The 7396-nt window shown below is 50.5% G+C and overlaps 1 non-coding gene across 1 annotated transcript; it reads left to right on the plus strand.

Annotated features, from left to right (window-relative positions):
• Nucleotides 1–5280: 5280 nt before the first annotated feature.
• LOC130274727 (U6 spliceosomal RNA) lies at nucleotides 5281–5384 on the plus strand. Its single transcript, XR_008844446.1, has one exon. It is a non-coding gene; the product is annotated as a U6 spliceosomal RNA (small nuclear RNA).
• Nucleotides 5385–7396: the final 2012 nt, after the last annotated feature.

Raw genomic sequence — 7396 nt, forward strand, 5'->3', positions numbered from 1 at the left:
GTATTGGGGGCTGTGTATTGGGGGCTTTGCATGTGTGTATTGGGGCTGCATATGGGAGCTATGCATGTGTGTAATAGAGCTGTGCACATGTTTATTGGAGCTGTACACACGTGTATTGGAGCTGTAGACACGTGTATTGGGGGCTGTGTATGGGGGGCTCAGCATGTGTGTATGGGGGGGGCTGTGCATATGTGTATTGGGGCTGTGCATGTGTGTATTGGGAGCTGTGTATGTGTATATGGGAGGGGATGTGTATGTGTGTTTTGGGGGGTATTTGGGGGTATGAGTTTGGGGTGACACTATTTTTTACTGCACTGGGTGGAACCAACCCTAGCAACGCCACTGGTGCAATGTAGTGCATGTGTGTATTGGCGGCTGTTTATGGGGGGCTAGGCATGTGTGTATGGGGGGCTTTGTATGTGTGTATGGGGGGCTGTGTATGTGTGTATTGGGGGCTAGGCATGTTTGTATTGGGAGCTGTGCATGAGTGTATGAGGGGCTGTGCATGTGTGTATGGGAGGTATGCATGTGTGTATGGGGGGCTGTGCATATGTGCATGGGGGCTGTGCATGCGTGCATGGGGGGCTGTGCATGTGTGTATAGGGGGTGTGCATGTGTGTATTGGGGGCTGTGAATTGTGTATGGGGGCTGTGCATGTGTGTATTGGGGGGCTGTGCATGTATGCATGGGGGGCTGTGCATGTATATTAGGAGCTGTGCATGTGTGTATTTGGAGCTGTGCACATGTGTATTGGGGGCTGTGTATGTGTGTATTGGGGGGGCAGTGCATGTGTGTATTGGGGGCTGTGTATGGAGGGCTCAGCATGTGTGTATGGGGGTTTGTGCATATGTGTATTGGGAGCTGTGCATGTGTGTATGGGAGGGGATGTGTACTTGTGTATTGGGGGGTATATGGGGGGGGTATGAGTTTGGGGTGACACCATTCTTTACTGCACTGGGTGGAACCAACCCTAGCAACGCCACGGGTGCATTGGGGTGTGCATGTGTGTATTGGTGGCTGTTTATGTGGGGCTGTGCATGTGTGTATTGGGGGGCTGTGCATGTGTGTATTGGGGCTGTGTATGGGGGCTGTGTATGGGGGGGGCTATGCATGTGTGTATGGGGGGAGCTGTGCCTGTTTGTATTGGGGCTGTGCACGTGTGTATTGGTGCTGTGCATGTGTGTATTGGGAGCTGTGTATGGGAGCTCAGCATGTGTGTATGGGGGGAGCTGTGCCTGTTTGTATTGGGGCTGTGCACGTGTGTATTGGTGCTGTGCATGTGTGTATTGGGAGCTGTGCATGTGTGTATTGGGAGTTGTGCATGTGTGTGTATTGGGAGCTGTGCATGTGTGTATTAGAAGCTGTGCATGTTTGTATGGGGGTTGTGCATGTGTGTATTGGGAGCTGTGCACTTGTGTATTGGGGCTGTGTATGGGGGGGCTCAGCATGTGTGTATGGGGGGCTGTGCATATGTGTATTGGGGCTGTACATGTGTTTATTGGGAGCTATGCATGTGTGTATTGGCAGCTGTGCATGTGTGTATGGGAGGGTCTGAGTACGTGTGTATTGGGGGGGGGGGTATTTGGGGAGGGGTATGAGTTTGGGGTGACACCATTTTTTACTGCACTGGGTGGAACCAACCCTAGCAACGCCACTGGTGCATTGGGGGGTGTGCATGTGTGTATTGGCACCTGTTTATGGGGGGTTAGGCATGTGTGTATGGGGGCTATGCATGTGTGTATGGGGGGCTGTGCATGGGTCTATTGGGGCTGTGTATGGAGGGCTGTGCATGTGTGTATTGGGCGTGTGCATGTGTGTATGGGGGGCTGTGCATTTGTGTATGGGGGCTGTGTATGTGTGTATTGGGGCTGTGCATGTGTGTATTGGGGCTGTGTATGGAGGGCTGTGCATGTGTGTATTGGGGGTGTGCATGTGTGCATGGGGGGCTGTGCATTTGTGTATTGGGGCTGTGTATGTGTGTATTGGGGCTGTGCATGTGTGTATTGGGGCTTTACACGTGTGTATTGGAGCTTTGCATGTGTGTATGGGGGCTGTGCATGTGTGTATGGGGGGCTGTGCATGTGTGTATGGTGGGCTTGGCATGTGTGTATAGTGGGCTGTGCATGTGTGTATTGGAAGCTGTGCATGTGTGTATTGGGAGCTGTGCATGTGTGTATGGGGGGCTTTGCATATGTGTATGGGGGGGCTGGGCATATGTGTATTGGGAGCTGTGCATGTGTGTATGGGAGGCTATGCATATGTGTATGGAGGAAGGCTGGGCATGTGTGTATTGGTAGCTTTGCATGTGTGTATAAGGGGCTGTGCATGTGTGTATGGGGGGTTGTGCATGTGTATATGGGGCGGCTGTGCATGTGTGTATTGGGAGCTGTGCATGTGTGTATTGGGAGCTGTGCATGTGTGTATTGGGAGCTGTGCATGTGTGTATTGGGGCTGTGCACGTGTGTATTGGGAGCTGTGCATGTGTTTATGGGGGGCTTTGCATATGTGTATGGGGGGGCTGGGCATGTGTGAATTGGGAGCTGTGCATGTGTGTATGGGGGGCTGTGCATATGTGTATGGGGGAAGGCTGGGCATGTGTGTATTGGGAGGCTGTGCATGTGCATTTGGGGGCTGTGTATGTTTCAGCTGTGTATGTGCATGTGTGGGGCTGTGTAAAAAAAATAAGTCCTAACAGCAAGGACAATATACAGGAAACAAAACCTCTACCCTGTGACAAGCCACACCCTCACACAACCCTGCCTACTATAAACCCCACCCATAATAAGCCACACCCATATTGCCAGAATACCAAGTGGCGTAAAAATTTTTTGGGCCACAGCACTGCCAAAAGGTTGCCTACCCCTGATCTAGAGGATGGGAATGAATCCAACAGGAAAATGTCAATTAGTAGGGGGAAAATTCCTTCCTGGCTCCAAATCTGAATAAATCCCTGGATCAACAACCCTTCACTAGAGTCTTGTAAACAAGAAGTAATCCAAGCTCTTTTTAGACTCTTTAAGTGAGTTTTCCATGACAACTTTATGTTTCATAGTTTCACTGCACACAGGGCCGGATCATCATTGGCGCTTATGGAGAGCCTGCTCCAGGCCCGTGCCCGCAGGGGGCCCCGTCACATTCGGGACATCCCTGCGGGCGGCTTAGTAGCGGATCGGGGCCCCCAATAGCCCGGCCGCGGCCACTTTAAAACAGTGACCAGCGGCGGCTCCTGTGGGCCCGCCCCGGACTCCTCCTGCTTTTTCTATATTTCATATTTCCTTACCTGGCCGCACTCGGAAGGCTCAGGTGATGCGTCGGGTCATGTGGGCTGTGACGAGTGACGTCTCCTGCAGCTCCTCTGCACAGTGTCAGGGACGTCACTCCTCATTTCCAGCAGCCGCGCCGCTACAGGGCACAGTATTCTTAATTACACCCCAGCACTGCAGGAAATGACGAGTGACGTCGTGTAGAGGAGCCGCAGGAGACGTCACTCGTCACAGCCCTGAGACCCGACGCTACCTGAGCCTGCTGAGCGTGGCCAGGTAAGTAAATATGAAAAATAGAAAAAGCAGGAGGAGGGGGGAGCAATGAGCAGGGGAGGATGATGAGGCAGAGGGGGGTAATGACGATCAGGGGGGTAATGACGATCAGGGGGGTAATGACGATCAGGGGGGTAATGACGAGCAGGGGGGGTAATGACGAGCAGGGGGGGTAATGAGGAGCAGGGGGGGTAATGATGAGCGGGGGGGGTAATAATGAGCGGGGGGGTTATGATGAGCGGGGGGGTAATGATGAGCAGGGGGGTAATGATGGGTAGGGGGGAATGATGAGCAGGGGGGGAATGATGAGCAGGGGGGAATGATGAGCGGGGGGGGGGAATGATGAGCAGGGGGGGTAATGATGAGCAGGGGGGTAATGATGAGCGGGGGAATGATGAGGGGGGGGGGATGATGAGTAGGGGGGGTAATGATGAGCAGGGGGGGGGTAATGATGAGCAGGGGGGGTAATGATGAGCATCATAATGAAGTGCTCCGTCTTCCAGGCAGCCTTACTCTGGCCCTGACTGCATATACAGTAAATAATCCACTTCTATTCTGATGGATGTAGAAACCCAATTCTCTCTAGATGTACAGTATGTCCCTTTGTTATAGATATAGTCTTGGGTATAAATAGATCATAGGAGAGATCTCTGTTTTCCTCTTGATATATGTGTATAAGGCCATCCCTCTTTAATCTAAACTAAATAATAAAAAAAAAAATCTGGATACTATAGTCTGCAGTTTGAACCGTGTTTTGTAAAATCATAGAACTATGTCTTTGTTGTCTGCATTCTATGCTCCATTTCATGCACACCATGGGGGAGATTCATCAAGACCTGTGCAGAGGCAAAGTTGACCAGTTGCCCATAGCAACCAATCAGATTGCTTCTTTTTTTTGTAAGGCCTTTTCAGAAGTGAAAGAAGCGATCTGATCAACTGGTCAACTTTTCCTTTACATTGGTTTTGATGAATCTTCCTCTGCGAGTTGACTTGCCTTGGAAGCATTTGTGACAATATTTTTTGAATGCTGGTGTCGCTAGGAACAATCTAGGGTTAGTGTAGGGATAAGGTTTTTGTGGTCACCTATTTTTGGCCAAATGACCCATAGATTGTTCAGTGTAGTGACTAGGGTCAGAGGATATATCACCATTGGCCTAACCTTGCTGCATATGAATAAGGAGTTTGGAGAAGGATGAAACAGTTTTCTGTTTGTACTTCATTGCGGGATGTCCAAATGATCTACTTCATCTAAAGCCTTGACCCTAAGACTATTTTACTCTGGTAAACAGACACAGTGACTTCTACAACTCCAGGAAGTGTGAAATTGTAGCTAACCCACTGAGGTGCAATCCAGGCACTGCACTTCTGTGTGGGGTGGAGGTGTGCAATTGCTGATTTTTGTTTTGTTTTTTGGCCTAGTGTATTCTGTAATATTTTGACAATTCTTTCCCCTTCTGTGAATACAGTTTTTAATTTATCACCATTAAAGTTTATGTTTTATGGGCATTTTTCTACCATGGGGGTACCATTTATTTGTTTTATCAGTTATATTGATATGCAAATTAGGCCACTTGGTACACTGGGGGTGTTCTTTTACTCTGATATGGATGGCTGCCTACACCTTTAACAACACACCCTAATAAATACTGAGCTGCTCCTCTGCAGTGGAATTGAGTTACATCACTTCAGAGGGAAAATTCATATTCCCCAGTATTCATACTGGGGAATTGATAATGGAGTGGATGGGCATATCAGTGCACATATACTGAAATTGGAACGATACAGAGAAGATTAACATGGCCCCTGCACAAGGATGACATGCAAATTCGTGAAACATTCCATATTTTTATTTTTCAACATGTTCTTGTCCTCATCCTCTTCAATGCATTTTCTTTCTTACCTGAACTGGAAGATCAAAAGGAAAGGTAGTGAAGCACTAGGGGCTACCTCATTTTGTTATTGGGAACAAAAATTGGGTAAGGATGATCTTACTAAACCTATACTAGAAGGTTGGATGAAGTTGAGGAAGGTGGCGATATGTGAGGTGTGGAGGGAGACCCAGTTGTCATGTCTGTATTGGTCTGTGTTCACACTCAGCCTTTTGGTTTTGCTTTGTGTAAACAGTTTTATGTTTCCTGGTCAGGGAAGAGTTAATTCTCTTGCTCTTTCAGCTTCAGCCTCTGTTAGCCAATAGCCTTTTGGGTGTGTCTATTTATAGTCAGCCCAGCCTGGCCTCAGCGCTGGTGATTATCCTCAATGTTCCTCACCTTCTGCTATGCTGGACATGCTGCTAACTTGCTACTGCCATGCGGCTAATGGAGGCTGGATGAAACTCTTCTTATTTGAGGTTTTAATCTACTATATCTGTTTTAGCATGCAGTTTTTATTTTCTGCTTTTAGCCAGGTTTTGGCATGCTCTTTTATGCTGTGTTTGTTTAGTTGGTTTTAGGATTTGTATATCCTTTCTGTTATGTGTCTGTTCACACTGTGTATTCTCTTGTTTATGTGAAGTTCTGTGTTTTATATTTCTGTTTTCCTACTGGGCCAGCATCCTGACCACACTGCAGTGTGTGTGCCGCTGTTCAGTAGTCTATGTCACGATTCGGCAGGCTGGAGGTGGATCCTCTGTGCCAGAGAGGGATAGGCGTGGACCGTGCTAGTGGACCGGTTCTAAGCTGCTACTGGTTTTCACCAGAGCCCGCCGCAAAGCGGGATGGTCTTGCAGCGGCGGTAGCAACCAGGTCGTATCCACTAGCAACGGCTCAACAACTCTGACTGCTGAAGATAGGCGCGGTACAAGGGAGTAGACAAGAGCAAGGTCGGACGTAGCAGAAGGTCGGGGCAGGCAGCAAGAATCGTAGTCAATATGGCAATAGCAGGAGGTCAAGTACACAGTATGGACAAACACAGTAAACGCTTTCTCTAGGCACTAAGGCAACAAGATCCGGCAAGGGAGTGCAGGGGCAGTGAGCAGATATAGTCTGGGAGCAGGTGGGAGCCAATTAAGCTAATTGGGCCAGGCACCAATCATTGGTGCACTGGCCCTTTAAGTCTCAGAGAGCTGGCGCGCGCGCGCCCTAGAGAGCGGAGCCGCGCGCGCCAGCACATGACAGCAGGGGACCGGGATGGGTAAGTGACCTGGGATGCGATTCGCGAGCGGGCGCGTCCCGCTGTGTGAATCGCATCCCCGACGGCCATGACAGTGCAGCGCTCCCGGTCAGCGGGACTGACCGGGGCGCTGCGGGGAGAGAGACGCCGTGAGCGCTCTGGGGAGGAGCGGGGACCCGGAGCGCTAGGCGTAACAGTACCCCCCCCTTAGGTCTCCCCTTTTCTTTGTCCGGTAACTGCCTCCCCTGGGATGAGGACACCGGGAAAGAATGGAGGGTTTCCTCAACGGCAGGCAGTACAGCAGGAGTGGGAATGGGGAGGGAGGGCAGAGGGCGAAGCCTGGCACGGGGCAGTGTGACACCAGGACGGGGGCCATGAGGAGGCACTGAGGCTTGCCTGACGGGACTGGGAGGGGGGGAGAGGCACTTCCTATGTCAGGCAGAGTCCCAGTTCTTGATCTCCCCGGTGGTCCAATCAAGGGTGGGAGAATGAAGCCGGAGCCATGGCAGACCGAGGAGGACCTCAGAGGTACAGTTGGGAAGGACGAATAACTCAATCCTTTCGTGGTGGGGTCCAATACACATCAGGAGGGGTTCTGTGCGGTAACGCACGGTGCAATCCAACCTGACTCCGTTGACCGCGGAAATGTAGAGCGGCTTGACGAGACGGGTCACCGGGATGCGGAATTTATTCACCAAAGACTCCAGAATAAAATTCCCAGAGGCACCAGAGTCCAAGCAGGCCACGGCTGA

This window comes from Hyla sarda, chromosome 5 (assembly GCF_029499605.1).
Source record: "Hyla sarda isolate aHylSar1 chromosome 5, aHylSar1.hap1, whole genome shotgun sequence".
Classification (NCBI taxonomy): domain Eukaryota; kingdom Metazoa; phylum Chordata; class Amphibia; order Anura; family Hylidae; genus Hyla; species Hyla sarda.